Here is a 21,899-nt window from a genome sequence, read left to right as displayed (position 1 = left end):
CACCTCGCCCTAATGGCAACCGAGAGCCCTTGACGGCATTCTCTGGGCGTCAAACAAGTGTGTGCGATGATAGCTGACAACCCCTTAGATTGGACGCCATGTCCTCTCACAGACACCCTGACGCCGCCGGGTGTCAAATGCGACGCATCCAATGACCTTTAGGATGCTTTTAACGCCGATCCATCACGCTAATTTATTTGTTTTATTTTGCATCCTATTGCGCCGTCTAATTTTTGGCGCATCGGCTTTCTTTTCCCCGATTCCCCCCCAAGCCCCTCCACAATAAAAATGCACTTTGTATCCTTTTACCTGAGATGATCTCTTCCCGCTTAACCTCTCGCTCCCGCGGCTCTGTCCAAAAAAAAAAAAAAAGATAGAAAAGAAAAACGTTTTAACTCTCATCGAGAAGCTCAAGGTTTTTTAGCGATCCAGACGCGTGCGCGCGGTCATAACAAAATGCGCAGAAGAAGAAAATCGACAAAAACGAGCCGCTGAATTCAGGCACCGTGAGAGAATATATAGCGTAGATTTGCTAGCGTGTTATGTCAACGTAGCGTAGTCTCTACATTCAAGTTCAACAAAGCGAACGTTAGCTTGCAAAACTTCGGATTGACTGACGTTTTTTTTGCAATCCGATTGAAATTTACGACTTACAGGTCCAGCGGGGCTTCCTCTGCATCTCGACGGGCGTGTTCACGCCGATAGGGAAGAAGGGGGCGTGTCTTCCTCCGGTTTTGGGGAGATTGGCCATGGCTGCTGTAAAAAGGGAGAGCCCGTAACGTTAGCATTAGCGTGATTTGACGACATGTACGGTACAAAAATCGTAGCTCAAGAAAATAGGTGGTTTGAAAGAGGAGTAAAAATAGCCTTCACTACATCGCCACCGGTCTTACAACAGACTTCTTAGGCTATTACCACATACGTTTAGTCATGCTAATGAGGCGAAGCTAGGCCTTGGGATAGTACAATGTAGGTAATTAGATTGGCTAATGAGGTGAAATCAGAGCAAGGGATAGAACAATCGAGGTAATCACAGTGGAGATGTAATCAGATTGGCTAATGAGATGAAATCAGAGCCAGGGATAGAACAATCGAGGTAATTAGAGTGGCGAATCAGGTGAATCCAGTGCCAGTGGAGAGGTAATCGGATTGGCTAATGCGGTGAAACCAGAGCCAGGGATAGACCAATAGAAGTAATCAGATTGCCTAATGAGGTGAATCGAGAGCCAATGATAGAACTAGTGAGGTAATCACAGTGGAGAGGTAATCAGATTAGCTAATGAGGTGAAATCAGAGCCAGGGATAGAACAATCGAGGTAATCTGATTGGCTAATAAGGTAAATCCAGAGCCAGGGATGTAGTTATAGAGGTAATCAGAGTGGAGATGTAATGAGATTGGTTAATGAGGCGAAACTAGAGCCAGGGATATAACTATAGAGGTAATCAGAGTGGAGAGGTAATCCGATTGGCTAATGAGGTGAAACCAGAGCCAGGGATAGAAGAATGGAAGTTATGAACTTGGCTTCAGGGAAGTGGTCCACTGCTCCCCCAGCCTTAAAGCAGGGATCTATCAGAGCAGGGGTCTGGCACCACCACCTCTGTCCATTAGGGATCCCAGCACAACTTCTGTTCGTTGACGAATCTCTTTGGATGACGATTGAAACGTCTGACACCTTCAATGAAGTACAGATGATGGTTGAAGTCACCTTTTCCTCATTAGCATTAGCGGTTTTTTTTTTTCTTCAAAAGTATGATATTTTTTTTTAGAACTAGAACTCCATATTTTGATTATGTTTAGAGATTTACAAGTAGTGTGTCGTGATAACAAAGCCGGGAAGATAATGGAAAGTTTCGACTCATCACACAGCTCGAAGGCTTTTGCTTTGAAACAAAACAGCTGCGGAAGCAAAGAAAAAAAAAAATAATAATAACGAGCGTCATTGCGGGAGATTTCTGATTTCTGAAAACATCCCTCATGATCGTTGCCTTTGCATCTCTAATTCATTGATGACGTTCACTAATCGGCAGTTTGAGGATCGCCAGTTTCCAGGAGCTCGTGGCGAAGGCGGCTTAGGCAGTGAGATAAAGTGCGACGGGCTTGGTAATAACGTCCGCCGGGGCTGTTCGCACGCTGACCCGAGCCTCCGCGGTTGTCTGCACTGCCATCACCTCCATCTTCCTGGATTACCTCTCACCCCTTGAAATGCGGGGGTGTGTGGATGACAGCGGAGCAAAAGGGGGAGTGGTGGAAGCGTGGTCTTCCAGTAAATCTGCCAGCCTCATCTGCGTTAGCTGAGATCACATCTGCTGCAGGAAGAGCGAAACGCTGCCAGCTCGCACTCGGCAGTCCAAAAATCTTGTTGGAATGGGAAAGGGGGGTGGGGGGGGGATTCTTGGCAACCACAGGAAGTGTGGGGGGGGGGGTGGTTGGGTATAAAGAGCCGTGCGACAGCGCAGTGCGAAATTGGGATCTGAGGGTTTGATGGAATTGTGTTGTTGTGATCACTGGTTTTGCATAAAGATGGTTCGCTACTGGTTTAATTCACTGCTTTGTTGTTGACTTAGGGTCGTTTTTTTATTGTTATTGTTATTTACAAGAGTGCAATGATGGAAGGGTGGAAGGAAGGAAGGAAGAAAGGAAGATTTTAATGGATCAGAATCAGAATCATCTTTATTGCCAAGTATGTAGAACACACAAGGAATTTGTTTCCGGTAGAACACGCTGCACTAGTATCGTTGTCAAAAAAACTGCTAAGTGGCACTATACAGTTCCATTTTGGCTACTGTTGAAGAGTTCAAAGAGTTAATGGCTTGGGGGAAGAAGCTGTTTAAATGTCTGCTGGATTTGGTGCGCATGGATCGGTAGCGCCTGCCTGAGGGGAGTAGCTGGAAAAGGTGGTGGGCAGGGTGCGGAGGGTCCAGTAGGATTTTCCGCGCCCTTGTTTGGATTCTTGCAGTGTGCAAGTCCTCGAGAGTGGGTAGGGCGGTGCCAATGATTTTTTTCCGCCGTCCTAACTGTCCGTTGAAGTCGGATTTTGTCCATTTTTGTGGCGGCCCCGAACCAAACGGTGATGGAAGAACACAGGATGGATTCGATGACAGCCGTGTAGAAATGTTGCAGCACCTCCTGTGGCAGGCCATGCTTCTTTAGCAGCCTCAGGAAGTACATTCTCTGTTGGGCCTTTTTCAGGATAGAGTTGGTGTTGGATGGATAGAAGAGTGGAAGGGTGGAAGGAAGGAAGGAAGGAAGGAACGAAGGAAGATTTTAATGGAAGGATAGAAGAGTAGAAGGGAGGAAGGGAGGAAGGAAGGAAGGAAGATTTTAATGGATGGATAGAACAGTGGCAGGATGAAAGTACGAGAGGAAGGAAGGAATGAAGGAAGGACAGACGAAAGGAACGAAGAAAGGAAGAAAGTACGATTTTCATGACATTAAACTTCATTGTCTGACCTGGCACTGCAGTTTTTAATCACAATTTTAATATTTCATGTCGCTGCCGAGTTTAATTGAATTACATTTTGTTGGATTTTTTTTTTTTGTATATACAGTAAAGTCTCATTATATCGATATCGGATATATCGATAGTCCTGGTTATATCGATACTATTTCTATGCACGCACGGAGAAAATTACATGCAAACAGGGTCGGATATATCGATAGTCCCGGTTATATCGATATTTTTTCGGACTCCCTTGAATATCGATTATAACGAGACTTTACTGTATTTTTTTAGAAATACATTTTTTGACAAGGCATTTGATTTTCATTCAATCTTCACTCTTTTTTTTTTTCCTCATACCAAGCACACATTTTAAGTATGGGAAGCCTGCTGACCCTCCCACAAGGTAATCCTGCGGCGTAATCCAATCATATTTAAACCCTGTCGGAGTTGTATTAAAGCCGCACTCTCAGATTAGCGTCGTTCAGTCTTTAAGCCTTTTTAGAATGAACCACCCTCAAAAAATAAAGAAATAAAAATAAAGTCCATTTTCCCAACAGTTTACTCAGGATTCTTGTAAAAGCGCTTCTTCAATTTGCCCGACTTTAATTGCCGCAAACCTCCTGCAAAGTGTGTGATTGTTTTCCACGGCGAATGATTGGAATGAATCGACTCCCGCGCGGATTTATATGACGACTGCGAATCCAGAGCACTGATTCGTATGTGGCATTGTCGCGGCTTGGAATTGAAGCGGATTCACGTCGGCTAGGAGACAGTCTGTTTTCGTCAATGGGTACTTTAGCTTCATGTTTGCTTTCAACATTTCGCTTGTAGCAGTCATGCACATTTCAATATCATGTCCCTGATCTACTGGTGAAAAGGAGGCTTTGATCCTCTCCTCTTTCATCTCAAATTGCTTCATGCAACAAAGGGTCCAGAAAATGCTAACTATTGAATACCGTGTCACATTAATAATAATTTTCATTTTTAAGTGCCTTTCAAGATTGCTTTACAGTCACAGGATATATGTTTTCTGTGGGTGAGCGGCGGCAACCACACGCGCCACTTGTTCTTTTGTTTTGTTTTTTTCTTTGTTTTTGACTTCAAGATGGCCCCGCAAGACTGGCTGCCTTTACAGCAGTTCCCTGATTTTGTTTTTAGACAAATAAAGCCTCATCTAATCTGATCTAAACTATCTTTGACCGCCAAAAATGCTAATGTTAAATACAGTCGAGTCGTTCATCCGGACGTGGAAACGCACCCGTCGTCGTTCCGTGCAGATGTTGACACTAACGTCTGATTATCCCATTTTAATCCTGTGTCAGGATTACAGCGTTCCAGTTTCTCGAGCTGGTGTAAAGATTATGTCCTGCCAATTAGTATTGGAGTGGGCGGAGAAAGGAATAAGATCCATTTTTTGGGGGGAAATGTGCAATGCTAACTTTTTTTTATTAGCGCCTAACCTTGATCTCGATCTAAATGATATTTTATTTTATCTTCCTGGGAGCCCAAATCCTGTTAATCCCATTTTAAAATAGCCCCCCATTGGTAAATGTGATCTGAAAATGTCGTGTAGGACCAAAAAGAGGCAGAAGAGGGCGACCAAGCTCCATGTAAAGAATTAATCAGCCTGTGGAAACGGGCTGATTAATTCCTTACACGGCTTTGTCGCCATTTTCTGCCTTTTTTGGGTGCGACATTTCCCACCCCTGATGCCTCAAAATGACACGGAATAAATTCTTTAATCGATTGCAAGCGTGTATGCTTTCTTCTTCAGAACTATTTGAATCATATTCATAACTGGATGAGTAACGAGAAAGCATCTTCTCCGAATCTGAAGCCATTGTTTTTGATTCTCGAGCAAGCCAAGACGTCTTGGCTTTACGTCACAAACATGGGGGCGGGACCTTTTGAAACTCGCCACGTCCGGTTTCAAATTGAAGTACTTTTTAGACACTTTAAGTCATTTTTATTGTTTTTTTTGCATTTGACTAAAAATATCATACTGTGTGTTTTGGGTATTTTAGATGCTCTAAAATGTTTTTCTGATGTCAGTTAGGAAACGAAAAAGTGACGTCGGTTGTCCTTTAAAACAAATTTTTCTAACTTTACAACTCAATATATTAAATAAAAAAAACGTGGGGTGATAAATAATGTGGTTGCATAAGTGCGCACACCCCCTAATACAGTATCTTCTCAATGCTAACAATTAATTTCCTCTAATTGCTGCCATAGATGAATGCTGTCAATCAAACGGTGATAAGGTCATCGCACTTTCCTTCGATCTGAGGTGGGGGGTGGGGTCGCAGTACAGGTAGATGTAGGGGGGTCTCATCACCCCAGTCACGATGTTAAAGGGGCATACAAAACGATCTAAACAACCACCATGGGTGGCGCCCATGGGAGCGACCGGGTCAGGAGAGGTCGGAGCGTCTCGTCAAAGTCGTGACAAGCAAACACATAAGGGGGAGGAGCTTCGTTGAAACGGCGGCTCTGCACCCTGTCATGTATTACATTCGTGCGATTACCCAATGGAAAACGACCCCCTTATTGCCCCCACTCCCGCCCAGTCCTCTGCGGAGTTAATTGCACGTTTCACTCGCCCGCCACGATACTCCCTGAGAGAGCCACTCGTCCAATTATCTGCCGGCTGCTGATTTATTTGGTCACTTCTTTTTCGACCGAGATGGCATTTGTCATCTGGTTCACCTCCCACTTCATCACTGCACTTATTCCCCCCTGCCCCATCGGTGTAAATGATACGGGCGACACACCCGTTTCTGTAATGAAGACTAGGAACAGCCCCTGTTAAGCTTTGCTTCAAATCTTCAAATGTAATTTCACCTCAGTCTTACATAAGGGAGTGGCGTGATGCTAGTTAGCCGCCGCCGTTTCAACGAAGCTCCTCCCCCTTATGTGTTTGCTTGTCACGACTTTGACGAGACGCTCCGACCTCTCCTGACCCGGTCGCTCCCATGGGCGCCACCCAGCAGGGGGAGGTGAACGCATTTTCATCCTGATACTGCGCCACGTTACCTCCATTTGACAACCCCCGACGCTCCCCCCACCCCAATGTCACCTGTCAGTCACGGTTAGCCACCTTGAAAGATGTCCGCCATGATCGCTCAATGGTCTCAGCGGCTGTCTGTCATTATATGTGGTTCCAACGTGTCTAATTTGGTCCCTGATGACACTCTCAAATCATCTTTCCCTATTAAAATGAATGGAAATGCCATTAATCCGTTCGAGCGAGCCATTCTAGCTAGCTTAATCCGTTCTACCTGTACAGGGGCCGCGTCCACATCACTCAACATCAGGCAGATCGTCTTTGGCGTGACCGAGGGTGTCCAATCGGCATCATATATCCAACCCCTCTCCCGTCTGTCGCCGTCACGTCGTTGTTAGCACTCCCGTCGTCCCGCTCAGCCACTAAAGTTATGACATCACGAAGCCCCTCATAAGTGGTCGCCGTTGTTTGGAGGTTAGGGCGCATCAATTTCACCGAGGGCGACGAGGATGATTTGTGAGCGCTATCATGCCGTGAAATCACGCCTGAAAATGAAGACGGGAAGGGTGAAATGTGAAACCAAACGCCCTTCGGAGGTTTTACACTCCGCCCACGTAGCGTACGAGCGCCTCTTGAGTGTAATTGACGACAACCGGGCGAGACACACCGTTCAAAAACAGCTGGAAACGCGGCTTCCCTTCGCCGCGCTGCTCTCTGGGGTTTTTTGCCGTTTCTCTGAAATTACACTCGGAAAAGGGCGGGTTCGAATTCACCGAGCGTAAAACGGAGTCGGTCGGGGTCTCTGCTTACCGGCGGGATATTATCGTGGTGATTATCTGCCGTTGGCGTTGAACAAGGCGTGATGGATGCGTTTCATCAGTCCGCCATGTTTGTTTGCCTGATGTCGGCAATAAAGGGAAGCTTTCACATTGTTGCAAATCCATCCCTTTGCTTCATTGTTTGTGGTTCGCCACAATGATTTACCATCGCGTTATTTATGTGTTTTCCTTCTAATTTCGCCATCAACACGATGTTTTCAGACCAAACAAATTACCCAAAATGCATTGTGTGTCGCTTTCTCGGTCAGGGGCGTTCCTGACGTGACATCACGATTCAGTGCGAGTCTTAAAACGTAAAATATACCTATGTGCCGTGGAATCTTTGTAAAATATGTGCAGTAGAAGTCATTAGAAGTGATTTAACAAATTATGGACACAACTTGACCGGAGACGTCGGTTGTCCTTTAAGTCGTTCACCTATCCGGACATCCAAAAACCGTCCCCTGGTGGACGGTAACGCCCTCAGACGGGAAGTAAAAACGCTTCTACCATGTGTTTATCTCATGCGGGAATCCGGTTTGCGCCTGTTCCTACGCCCCCCCCGAAGGCACTTTCGAATCAGGACCCTGCCGGGACGCCATCGCGGCGAGACATCTCTTGTTTTACGGCCGTCATCTGGACGACGTCGCGTGTTGGTGTAATAGATACAAAAGTAGACACTGTCGATAAATCTGAGGCGCCCAAGTGCGTAAAAAAAAGGTATGTTTACAATGCTACAGAAAAAAAGGACATAACCAGCTTTTCTTGCCGTGCAGAAGCGCTATAAAATTCCCATGACAGTCGACGGGCGCCAGTGTACCGCAACATACATACGCTGTATATTGCTGCCAATAGGGGGCGCTTTAGAATTTCATCCTGGGTACACACAACTTGGACATAGTACACGTGTACTCTTAACGACGCCGTTGGAACCCTTGTGATAGCGTGTCAAAAATTTTTCAAATTTGTTAGCTATCGAAAAGCTATCTGGACTTTGATGTACCGCCAAAAATGCCTAGTTTAACTCCCCAAAATGGCCGCCCAGACCCAAAATGGCGGCATTCTCGTTTCTCTTCCAGCCTCGCTTCTCAAGACCTTTTTATAGGACTCCTCGCGATAGACCCGCTATACAATTTCACGCCGCCGAGTGAAACTTGGGGAATAATTAAGAGGCATGTATTTTTTTTTTTTTTTTTTTCTGGATACATGACAAGGCTTACGCACACCTGAGGCTTTCACGGAATTCCCCGTAGATTTCCACCTTGTTGGCCTGCTCATGCTGCTGCTGCTGCGGCTCATTTTTAATAACATTTCTACTTCCATCTTGGCTATGAAAATACTTTCATTTCAGACAGTGACACAATTCCAGATGCTTCCTGCCTTAGCCTCAGTATTTATGTTTTTCTAGCTATCTATCTTGCTATATATATATCTATCTAGATATATATATATATATATATATATATATCTATATATATACAGTAAAGTCTCATTATATCGATATTGGATATATCGATAGTCCCGGTTATATCGATACTATTTCTATGCACGCACGGAGAAAATTACTTGCAAACAGGGTCGGATATATCGATAGTCCCGGTTATATCGATATTTTTTCGGACTCCCTTGAATATCGATATAACGAGACTTTACTGTATATATATAAAGTCTCGTTATATCGATAGTACTGCTTATTACGATACTATTTCTATGAACGCAAGGAGAAAATTTACATGCCACAGGATCGGATATATCGATAGTCTGGTTATATCGATATTTTTTCCGACTCTATATCGAATATCGAGACTTTACTTTATATATAGCTAGATAGATATATATTGCTAGATAGATAGAAAAACAAATACATACTGAGGCTAAGGGAGGATATATATATATATATATATATATATAGACAGCTAGATAGATACAAGCTATCTTTATAATTTATAGCTCGATAGCTAGATAGATATAGATAGCTTGCTCGATAAATAGGTCGGTAGGTTGGTATTTAGGTAGATAGCTTGCGAGTTGGATCGGTCGATAGCTTGCTAGATGGATAGGTAGATAGCTTGCTTTTTAGATTGGTACATAGTTTGCTAGGTGGATCGGTAGATAGCTTGCCAGGTAGATCGGTAGGTAGCTTGCTAGGTAGATCGGTCGATAGCTTGCTAGGTCGATCGGTAGATAGCTTGGTAGGTAGATCGGTCGATAGCTTGCTCGGTAGATCGGTTGATAGCTTGCGAGGTCGATCGGTAGATAGCTTGCGAGGTAGCTTGCTAGAAAGCTAGCTATCCATCTTTTCATCCATCCGTTTATTTTTCTGTTTATATCTGTTTAGTTATTCATTCATTTATGTATTTATTTGTTCATGTATTTATTTTTTTATTTAAAAAAATGCCGCTACTCTACACATGGTTTTTCCCCCAGAAATCTTGCATTGACCTCATCGCATTTTCATTCTTTTTTTTTTAAACAAACACAATTACCAAAATATCAAATTATTGCCTGAGATAATAACCCCCCCCCCCTTCCTTCTCCCTCCCGCTTTCCATCCGTCTTTCCGCCGCAATACCAATCAATGGCCGCTTTAGTGCTGCTTCATATTGTGCAATCACTCGGCGTCTTGATAAGGAGCTAAAAGGGGCTCAGCGGCCATTTGTCGCCAGAAGAGAAGCTAATAACCGCGTGAGTGCAAACGCTAGCTCTGATAAAAATAACACAACAAATTTTTTCTATTTCAATTCAATATTGTAGTGAAAATTGCTCGACATTAGCATGAAAAAAAAAAAAAAACACAACTACGAGGCAGAACATGATTAAAGGCCTCGCCCGTAATAAAACACGCACACCTGGCGTATGACTGATTGCACATGGCGCCTCCTTGTTGCCGTCGAAACGACTCGAGAAGCTTCACCGACACGGGACGGATGCTCTTGATAAGTCGATTGTCGCCATTAATAATCACTCACGCAATGTATTGAAGGGAAGGCGTTCAATCACCGCGGGGGACACGCTGTCAAGCGCAGGATGTCGGGGTGCGCTCTAACGACAACAAGGAGACACCGTTAGCAATCAGTCATACGCCGCGCTAGTGTGTATGTGTGTGTTTATTAAACAGGAGGCATTTAATCACACCTAAAGGCACTTCCTGCCTCCCCTCCATTGTGATTCATGTTCCCTGAGGGACGCCCTTTCTGTTGCCATTGGATGTAAATCTTAATCTGCCTGGTAACAAATCACTCCGACAGGGTGTTAGTTCTGCATTGTGTCTCTGATTGGTTGTTTTTTTTTCACGGTGGTTTTCTTTGAAATCGAACGCATGCTTTGGCCACTTGGTGACGCTGTGACATCAGTAAGCCGCAATAATATGAGTGGAGGATAAACAGTAATTGGAATATTGTCTGTCGGAATGGGTTGCTCCACCCTTTGTGTTCAAATAACCATTTTTTGTCTCATAATAATGATAATGCTAATACTAATACTAAGACTACTACTACTAATAATAATAATAATAATAATGATACGAATACTAATACTAATACTAATACTAATACTAATACTAAGATTAAGACTAATACTAATACTAATAATGTACTAATACTAACACTAACACTAATACTAATACTGTACTAATAATGTACTAATACTTATACTAATACTAATAATGTACTCATACTAATACTAATAGTAATACTAATACTGTACTAATACTAATACTAATACTGTACTAATACTCATACTCATACTCATACTACTAATACTACTAAGACTGATATTACTAATACTACTACTAATAATACTACTAATACTAATATGACAACTACTAATACTACTAATACTAATACTACTACTACGACTACTACTACTACTTCTACTACTACTACTACTACTCCTACTACTACTACTACTACTACTACTAATAATAATAATAATAACAATACATTTCATTTATAAGCGCCTTTCAAAACAATGGCTTATGGCTAACCACGTCAAAGACATTTGGCGTTAAGTGTTAGCATTGTTAGGAAACGATGAGCTAAGCTTTTTTGAGAAAGTGCGTACAGTCGGTGCCGCTACACAGTTTGTGCTTTATTCGGGAATTGCAAAAGCATTATGTGGAGCACCATTCCCGAATGGGTTTCCTCTTGCGGGGGGTGCAGATAAAATGCTGGTCAGACCTCTTTCCCCTTCCATGAGGGGGCAGCATTTGCCTTTTGTCCATATTAGCGCTTTGTTATAGCTTCAGCTGTTGTTAGAGCGCTATATCAATCAATATGTATGTATTGTATTTTGTACAGTCGCCCCCATTTCAAGTGCTGATAACTCCAGACCCATATCATTTAGGAATTCACTCTTTTTTTTTCTGACGAAAGAAGAAAGGTTTCTAACGTTGAATTGAATGTTTATGTCGTCCTTAAAGTCAATATTCTGTGGGTCCTGGAATTTGAGTGACAATGACAAAAACCCTGGCACCGCATTGGACACATTTTTTTGCACACCGTCTGGCAGTGAATGAGTTAAATATGTATAATAACGCACTTTGATTAATGTGTTCATTTGTGTCGATATGTCACCCAAGTGCCAGTTTTGTCTATGTTTATATAGTTGTGTATATTTTACCACCAAATATGTTTTCCCATGCTGGCGGACAAAATCGTACAATGTCAATGTCCCAATGGGGAAGACTGAAAAAAAAAAAAAATAATACATAAATACATACAAATAAATCACAACGGACCCGCTTCCAATCCAGAAAGCATTTCCATCCAATCAAAACCAGCATGCTTGTCCCCCCTTTCGGTGCGCACCTTTTCGCCTCTGCGCTTTTACGCACCGACGGGCAGCCTCAAGGAACGCGCTTCCAATCGGCGCCTACGCGCCACTGGCTGTGCTCTCAGCGCCTTTTACGACATCATAATTTTTTAAAAAAATGTCACAAATAATAACCCCAAAATGGATTTATCATGTGAAACAATGGCAGCGAGTTTTTAGATTGTATTCATTCTATGGAAGATTCGACAAATCTCCAGTTTTGGATGCACGAGGCGTTTGCGTGCGCAGTTTGGACACGAGAAGATGCGGAGGAATCCTCCTCCTCCTCCTCTTCTTCTATCTACATACATTTGGCATTTTTTCCGCATCATGAAACAGTTCTAATTTTATTCTTGGCAGTTTTTGAGTGTTAGGGTTCGAACCCCTAGTCACATTCCCTGCAGTGCAGATGAGGCGTTGCACCAAAAAAAAAAAAAAAAAGATAATACAAATAAATCCCAAAACAAAATAAAATGTCATCTTACCTGCTCTCAGGCTTTGGTGGTGCTTCGTGCACGTCGTTTTTGGTGGTGATGGTGGAATGGTTCGCCTCCTGTACTGCTGCTGCTCGTGTCGCTCCGCTTCATCGCGCCGCGCTGCCCGCATGTGTGCGCGCATGCTTGTGGAGGCGAGCGAGCGGCGTCTTGGCTGCGCGCAAGGAATTGGAGGTGGGGGGGTTTAGGGGGGTGTGATTGTGGGACAAAAGAAGCAGAGAGGAGGAGAGAGAGGAAAGGAAAAAAAATTATCTTAGGGTTGTGATGGCGCTCTTTTTTTTCCCAAGGAAATACATATTCATAGGGAATACTTTATTTGGTACCCCTTCACAATATACAGTAAAGTCTCGTTATATCGATATTGGTTATATCGATAGTACCGCTTATGACGATACTATTTGTATGAACTCAAGGAGAAAATTACATGCGCGCAGGATCGGATATATCGATAGTCCAGTTATATCAATATTTTTTCCGACTCCCGAGAATATCGATATAACGAGACTTTACTGTATATTTTGGTATAATTTATTATTTTTGCTCTCAATGCCATTGGATATACAGTGTGTGTGTGTGCGTGCGTGTGTGTGTGTGTGTGTACATATATATGTATTTGTATATATGTATATATACAGTAAAGTCTCGTTATATCGATATTCAAGGGAGTCCGAAAAAATATCGATATAACCGGGACTATCGATATATCCGACCCTGTTTGCATGTAATTTTCTCCGTGCGTGCATAGAAATAGTATCGATATAACCGGGACTATCGATATATCCGATATCGATATAACGAGACTTTACTGTATATGTATTTGTATTTATGTATTTGTGTATATATATATATATATATGTGTTTGTGTGTGTATATGTGTTTGTGTGTGTGTGTATATATGTGTATATGTATATGTGTGTGTTTTCGTGTGTGTGTGTGTGTGTGTTTATATTTGTGTATTTGTGTTTGTGTGTGTGTATATATGTGTGTATACATGTATGTGTGTATACGTGTGTGTATATATGTGTGTGTTTTCGTGTGTATATATATATATATATATATATATATATATTGTGTGTGTATATATATATATATTGTGTGTGTATATCTATGTATAAGTATATATGTATATGTGTACGTATATGTATGCGTATATGTATGTATATATCAATATGTATATCTATATGTATATCTATGTATATCTATACATCTATCTATATGTATAGGTATACGTATATACACACACACGCACACACACACGTACACATATACACGATTGACAGGTTGTGAAATGGCAAGTGACTACATGCACTCAGTTTTGGTGTTATTTTATTGTAGGTCCAGGTTTGTTATGGATGAGATGTGGATGTGTCATAATATAAAATGTGAATGTGTCGGGGGGGGGAGCACGGGTGGTCCTCCCACGTCGAGGGCACCCTTTCCCCAAAAAAACTACCCCCCCCCCCAAAAAAAAAAAAAAAAAATAAATAAATAAAAATAATAATAATAAAATCCCCATTTCCTTCATTGCAACTTTATGAACAACAAAACACGTGCTGTGTTTTTAATAGAGAAATTAGTTTTCAAGCCCATTCTCCCCTTGGATCTTCTTTTATCTTTGGGGGGGGGTATTGTATAAAATTCAACTTTTTCTCATTTACATCCTAATTAAACACAACGTAAAGAATTAAACCGTTTGTGCGTCATGATTAATTCATCCAGACGTTCTTCTACCATGTGGGATTTGGCCACCGGGGGCAGTAGAATACAGTCACAAAGAAATTGAAAGTGACTCATTCAGAAGCGGACATTCTTGTTAGAGGATAAAGAATAGATGATTGACAATTGTTGTGTGTATGCAAGATAATTGTACTCTTTATTTTTGTAATGTTTGGAGTGTTCATGAGAATGTGTTGTGTCTGTTTATCTGCAGTTTGGAAGACAAATGAATGCGAATGACTCGGCGCTCTTCACTCCCATCCGTCCAGCAATTCGATTTCCCATTTGGAGTAAATGGCAAGAGGACCACTTCAGCGTTCTCAAAAGTGCCTCGGAATGCAGGTATTTGCCTTTTTTTTTCACCTCCCTGTCTGATTAAAAACTTGGGCATGCGCCAGAATAATCACGAAATGCCAGATGAAGCAGCATTTGGCTCGGTATGGAAAATGTTTGAGATGTGAACTGTCTCCAAAAAAAAATGTTGACTTTACATTCTCGGTACTTTGATGTGATTCTGATGTCATCTTTTGTGTTTATTTATGAAGTACAATGTTATTTTTTTCGTAAAAATATGAAAATGAAACACCCCTGGGCGCCACTGCATATTTTAAGGGGATAATATTGAATAGCTTTCCTTTTGTGTCTAACTTTATAATGTGAAAGGGCATGCAACGTAAATGAATAAACAAACAACTAAATACACAAATAAAATATTAATTAAACACATAAATAAATAAATACGCGTGTAAATAAATCAATGTATAAATACATGTATAAGTACATAAATAAATACTCATATGAATAAATAAACAAAGACATAAATAGATAAATAAAGAAATAAATCAATGGCTACATACATACGGTATATACACAAACAGATAAACACTCAAAGAAATTAATATATAAATAAATACCTAAATACTCATGTGGATAAATTAATAAACAAATAAATAAAATGATTAATCAACAAATAAATACATAGCTACGTACGTACACAAAATAGATAAACACACAAATAAAATAAATATATAAATAAATATGTATATACATAAATAAACACATGAATACTCATATAGATAAATAAATAAATAGTTAACTAAACATATACTATATATAGCTACATACACAAAAAAATAGACAAACACACAAATAACTATAAAAATAAACATAAATGCATAAATAAATAATATATATATATATATATATATATATATACACAATAAATAAATACACAAAATAAATCAATAAACCTAAAAAAATATCTACATATATATACACACAATTAAATCGATAAAGACACAAATAAATAAAAATATACCTAAATATATATATATATAATGTATATATAAATATTCATGTCGATAAATAAATAGATAAATAAACAAAAATACTAAATAGTTACATACATAAATAAATAGATAAATAAACAAATAAATAAATAGCTACATAAATACATACAAATAAATAGATAAACACACACATATATATATATATATATATATATATATATATATATATATATATATATATATATATATATATATATGTATGCGTGTGTGTGTGTGCATGAATATTCCTAAAAATAAATAAATAATTAAACATAAATAAATAAATAGCTACATACATAAATACATACTTACATAAATAAAACAAATAATTAAATAAATGTAAACAAATAAACGAATAAATGACTGCCTTCGCTGATTTTTTTTTAACCCTTTGAGCTGAGAATGTACATACGTAATCTATCCTGAAAATATGACATTATGAATATTGAATTGGTATATGTCAGGTCAGCGTCCTGTGGGTTAATTGCTGTCCTTTTCCGACTGTTTCCATGTCACCAAATGAGTTGATTAGCATTTCCCTTTACTTCAGTGGAGTGTCTTAATTGCCGGTAATTAAATGAAGTGATGGCATTAGACGTCGCGGCGTGGCCCTGACAAAGCATCAAAACCATCCGGGAAAAAGGTGCGCCGCATACATGAATACGTCATTAACGCCGACACATCCCGGCGACTCTTTATCTTTTGTGATTTAGATGCGGGTGCATCAAAACACTCCACACAAGAGCGGCTAGCAGCTGCTAGCCGTGGCTAGTCCCCCCCTTGAGCCATGTTCTTTGGAGTCTATTGGCTGCAGATGTTTTGATATCAAAGCACAATAGAAGGCAATTTGACCCTTCCGCCACCTGCAGCCCAAAGTGGGAATACGCGGATTAAAAAAAAAGGCTAATCTATGCAAAAAAAACGACAGTCTTTGTGAACAAAATAAGAAAGCAAGTAAATCGGTTCAAGAGCCAAAAATCCTTCGCCAACTGTAAAGCCGATCGGACTGGGAAAAAAAAAAATGGCGTCAAAATGCTCGATGGCTACTTTGTCTGTCCCCTTTAATTCCCTTTTAATGACGCAGTAAAGGTTTCCGCGCAATCAATTAGAAAATCCAAAGAGAGACGGTCAAGTCGGGTCCATGTCGTATTTATAGCTCCGTGTTCAGTTTATCGGTTGCGCTTATTACAACGGAGAGTTTAATCGTCCCGCGAGATGAGCGCAAACAGTGTGATTTACAACGACCGCACTAATCACCTAAACAAGCTTTCAAGGATTCCGATGTTATTTTTTTTCGGGTGATTTCATGTTTTTTACATCATCGTCAATATCTTGTTATGACTCGATTTCACTGTCAAAATTCTTGGATTGTGTGTGTCGGTATTTTGTCGTAGTTAGCATGCTAACAACAGCAAAAATGAGCGATTTGTTTTCGCATACAGTGATACCTCAGTTTACGAACCCCTTGGTTTACGAACTTTTCGGTTTACGAACGTTACATTTATGAAAATTTTACCTTGGCATACGAACTTTACCTTGGCATACGAACTTTTTTCGTACACGGAGCTGCCTCAATGAGTGATGTGTCGTTCGCGAAGGAGCCCGTTCTAACGAGAAAATGGCGTCCGGGTTGTTTTGGTGCTCTATTCCCCGCCCGCCCGCAGTCATCGGTTAAAGCAACGTGATTGGTCAAGAATGCAGCAGTGAGGGGAGGTGGTTTAAACATTAAAGATACAGACAGATGACAGAGAGTGACAAAATGGATAGAAAGCAGTGAAATTTGGACTCGTTTCAACTTGTGTACACTTGATGCAAAAAGCTATCAATATATACAGAACACAATTGATGAGGAACTAGGTAAAATGATAGTAGAGAAAGCACCTACAAGGGATCATTCCTCAAGATGGTGAAAGGTTACGTTCCTCGTCATGTGTTTAATGCTGATGAAACCGGCCACTCCATTCCATCAAGCCATCAACGACCATCACAAAGGTAAATAAAACGACTTTATTCTACAGTACAGTTTATTTATTTAATTATAATACCATATCACATTTATTATACGTAAAATAAGGTAGATTTTGTGTAGTTGTGTAGGCTTGAAAAAAAAATAGAAAGTAGAAAATTATCTTTTATGGGGACCTGGGAACGGATTATTCTTATTTTAATGGTTTCCTATGGGGAATTAATTTTTGCGATGCACACTTTTTGCGATACACACTTTTCGCCTTACACACTCTGTCTGGGAACCAATTAAGTTCGTAAGCCAAGGTATCTCTGTATTCATTTGTAAGATTTGCAAGAATCAGACAGAGCAGGAAGTTGTTGACCTCCCTCAAACAGATGGAGAAAGGATGCAAGATAGGAAAACATACCTCCCCTTCTCCACCTCCTCTCATGGGAAATTGCCCACCTGGCATATGGCAAGGTGTCCTCTTGCCAAGGTGTTAGCTTGTCAACAATCTGGGGACGAAAGTTGTGTGAAAGCGGTTCAGCTGGATAGGAAATTAGCCTCTATGCCACCAGGTGTCGGTCATCAAACGAAAGATCGGAATCTCCCCAATCCCGATGTATCCCGATTATTAAAATCAATCATTTTTGTCAACAAAGTTCATGACCGTGTTTGCTAATGCGTACCGAAGAGAAATATGCTCATTTTATCGTAGCGTTAACAGTGAAGGAGCCACTAAGTGAAATATTTACATCTCGTTCCGTTTATATGCTGCCGACTTGGTTACCGCGGCGACTCCACCTTTAGCGAGCCGTAAACTGGCATTTATCGGTCAGCCCCTTCACTTCGCTAATACCAACGAATAGTAAATCTTGAGCCAAATGCCGTTGCGTGGCTAGTAAAAGTCAGGCGACGTTTACGACCTTTTTAATGCGTAAAGCTCGTTCAAGGGGGGGCTAGCATCGGCACTATTTACGAAAATCATCGCAATGTGCCGTTTGTGTGAAAAGCGAGAACGAAACAGAAGACGGAAAGTGCGTCCAAAGCATATCAGGAGACAACAGCCGTCGCCAATTAACTCGCTAAGAGAGTCGCGGCGTTCTCAAGAGTGCTCGCGCCTGGCCGGTCTCGACCTTTTGACCGCTCATTCATAAATTAGAGGCCATTAAACGGCGCACCGACGAAAGACTCGTATTCAACGTGCTTGAAATATTCATTGATACTTTCGTGATTAGCACCAAGTTTCTTAGCGTGTTTCTTAGTGTTTTGGCGTTTGCTTAATCGGCTGCGTTTGACGTGCTGTAAAGTGATAAAAAATATACAGAATAGAAGGCTTTGTTTGGATATCTAATTAATGCGTAGTAGCTCTTCCAGATGGATGTGAGTAGGGGCTTGGCCTCAAAAACGTTCTACTTATGTTTAAATGAGTAAACTTTGAAAACAATTCACGGTTAGGGTTCCTGAGACATCATTATGACAGTCGAGCTAGCTATCAAGCTATATTCTATCTGTTAGTTATTTATTAGCTAGCTTAGCTGGCTATTAGCGGTCTAGCTGGTTGACTAGCTATTTAGCTAACAAGCTATTAGCGGTCTAGCCGGCTGGATAGCTATCTAGCTAGCTATCTACTGTGTGTTAGCTATCTATTCTCTAGCTAGCTAGCTTTCTATCTATTTGAGTTACTTCCGCGTGAATGCTGGCGCGTGTGGCTGGCACTGATCACCCACAGAAAAAAACTTATCATGTGACTGTAAAGTGACCTTTACAGTTTTGAAAGGCGCTTATAAAGAAAATGTATTATTATTATTATTATTATTTATTTGCTATCTATTATCGAGCTACCTCACTGGCTATCTATTTGCTATCCATTTGCTATCTATTTGCTATATATTAGCTATCTGGCTAGTTAGCTAGCTAGCTAGCTAGGTAGCTGGCTCATCATATTTAAATCAAATTTAAATCATAAATCATTTAAATCATAAATCATCATTTACATCATATTTATAAAGTTTCATGCCGCCGAACACAAGGCCCGCAATGGAAGCACAGAAAATCTGGGGTTTAATCTGAGGTGAACAGACACAGCCTGTTATACTGTCATCTTCCTAAAGGAGATCTGGCCTCGGACTAATTTAGGACTTCGTAAACCTCTTCACAGGAAGAGCTCATTAGCCAAGTTACAAATCTATCAGTTCATGGAAAGGACAACTAATTAAAATGTCCTTGTTCTGTTGTTTTATGGTTGTTGGTGCTTAGAACGTCCAGGGATTTGGTATTCAAATCAAGAAGACTATGTTTTACTAATGTATCACTTAAATTTGCATATACTCTCAATCGATAGTTCGGCAAAGGACTGCAGAAGTTGGGCGTCGGTCAACCTATATTGACGATAGGTTTGTCGTTGTTTTGTAAATTTAAGGAAAGAAAAGCTTCAAGAAGCTTTCATGGATATAAATCGCAATCTATAGAAAAGCAGACTTTGATGTGTGAGCATAATCGATCCCACTGCCCCCCCCCAACCCCTTTCAAAATAAAAGAAAAAGCAGCGTGATGCAACTAATCACATTTTAGTACATCAGCTCAGTGTGTTTCATCACTCATGCGCCGTTCAAGGTTATACGAAGTGACGAGAGCGGCGGCTACACTTGATTGCTTTTGTCTTGTCGTTCTCTTCGCTTGGTTTCGCAAACGCCCGTCATCATACAAACGGTGATGCTACAAAGAGGCTGTGTAGAACGTTCCCTCATGGCTTTTTGCCTGATTAAATTTTTTTCTCTTCGTTTGAATGCGCCAATTTGTGAATCCGCATTAAAAATAAATAATAATAATAATAACAACAAAGTGCAAAATGCAGTATTCTATGGGGGAGAGAGCTTTGAAGTGTTTGATTTATGAATCCCCTCGTGCAGGATTAAGACATAGTGTGAAATTGAACATGTCATAGCGACGTTAGCTTAATTAATCAACACTCGCTCGTGTTTTGCTCTCATGTGTAACAAAGAAAAAAAAGGCAATAATAAGCAAGACTAAGTCCTTTGGGTTCACTTGACTTCATCTTTACTCTTTTTTTGTAATGAAACACCAAGTGGATTTTGGGAAGGTAACGGAGATGCTAGTTAGCCATTAATGAAAAGGTTTCTTCAGCCGTCATATGTTCTTCCCTGAAGGTGTGGAATGTTTCGCTCCTCTCCGAATCTAATGCTTTGGTTTCGCAACATTAAGTCATTCGGCTCGTCGGACGCGATTCAATTACTGGCGACAGAACAACTATTTTCATGTTTTCCTATCGCATATTTCCCGCGGGTCAGCTCCTGTCATGCGGAAAGCAGGAAAGGGGGTACCCGGGGGAGTGAGTGGAGCGGTTGTTAGGATATGACATGAATGCATTTCAACTGTATCGGGCCCTGCATGCCCTTTTCGTTGACTATTTTTTACTCCAGATGATTATTTTTATTTAAGATGAGTGTAAAAATTGTTACAAAAATAATATACAGTGAGACCTCAACTTACAAACACCTCAACTTACAAACTTTTTGTCTTACAAACGTCAAATGTATGAAAATTAAACCTTATAATAAGCACTATTTTCATAATACACACCCACCACGGCTGGCGGAGTGATCTTCGGCGGAAGCACACGACCGAACAGCACCAGAGGTTAAGTTACCAACAGTCCTTATGGAAGGTGACTCTCCTTCCATAAGCCATCAACAACCATCAAAAAGGTAAATAAAACTTTATTTTACAGCAGTTTATTTCTTTAATTACAGTCGTCATGTAATGCGCCTCTTTCCAAACAGCAATTCCCTTTAACCTTCGACCTCCAACGCCATTCCATCAAGTCATAAATGACCATCACAAATGTAAATAAAGTGACTATGATACAATGCAGTGTATTTCTTTCATTACACTACAATAGCACATGTATTATACATAGAATAAGGTATGTTGTGTGTAGTTTTAAGGCTTATTTAGTTGAAAAGTATATTTTATGGAAACCCGGGAACAGATTATTCCCATTTTAATGGTTTCCTATGGGGATTTTTTTTTAGATACACACTTTTCGCCTTACACACTCTGTCTGGGAAACAATTAAGTTCGTAAGTTGAGGTCTCACTGTACTGTAATTGTATTTTAGTTTAAATTATAGCTCACTAATTTTACTCTTTTATTCTTTCTTTAATTAAAAAAAATAATAAAAGTCATGTATTCTTAACTCATTCACTGCCAGATGATGTGCAAAAATGTGTCCACTCCAGTGCCAGGGTTTTTGTCATTGTCATTCGAATTGCAGAACCCACAGAATATTGAGTTTTAGGACTACGTAAACATT

General features: G+C 40.5%; 2 protein-coding genes across 3 annotated transcripts in view; one reads left to right on the top strand and one right to left on the bottom strand.

Moving 5' to 3' along the window:
• Nucleotides 1-12,712, bottom strand: part of chrm2a (cholinergic receptor, muscarinic 2a) — a 39,408-nt gene extending 26,696 nt beyond the window's left edge. Inside the window, exons 1-3 of one of the 2 annotated variants that reach the window (XM_088988433.1) lie at nucleotides 12,563-12,712; nucleotides 655-756; nucleotides 310-351 (exon numbers count right to left, since the gene is read on the bottom strand). The gene's annotated coding sequence lies outside the window, so the exon portion shown is untranslated. Of the gene's footprint in view, nucleotides 1-309; nucleotides 352-654; nucleotides 757-6,721; nucleotides 6,961-12,562 lie in introns of those variants that run through there. The other variant, XM_088988434.1, reaches the window with a different exon arrangement.
• Nucleotides 1-21,899, top strand: part of mtpn (myotrophin) — a 104,597-nt gene that overhangs the window by 30,740 nt on the left and 51,958 nt on the right. The window contains exon 4 of the mRNA XM_088988457.1: nucleotides 14,502-14,629. The gene's annotated coding sequence lies outside the window, so the exon portion shown is untranslated. The remainder of the gene's footprint in view (nucleotides 1-14,501; nucleotides 14,630-21,899) is intronic.

This window comes from Hippocampus bargibanti, linkage group LG22 (assembly GCF_051943395.1).
Source record: "Hippocampus bargibanti isolate YZ-2025 linkage group LG22, ASM5194339v1, whole genome shotgun sequence".
NCBI lineage: Eukaryota > Metazoa > Chordata > Actinopteri > Syngnathiformes > Syngnathidae > Hippocampus > Hippocampus bargibanti.
The sequence above is the reverse complement of the archived record's forward strand: the minus strand, read 5'-3'. Positions and strand labels throughout refer to the sequence as shown.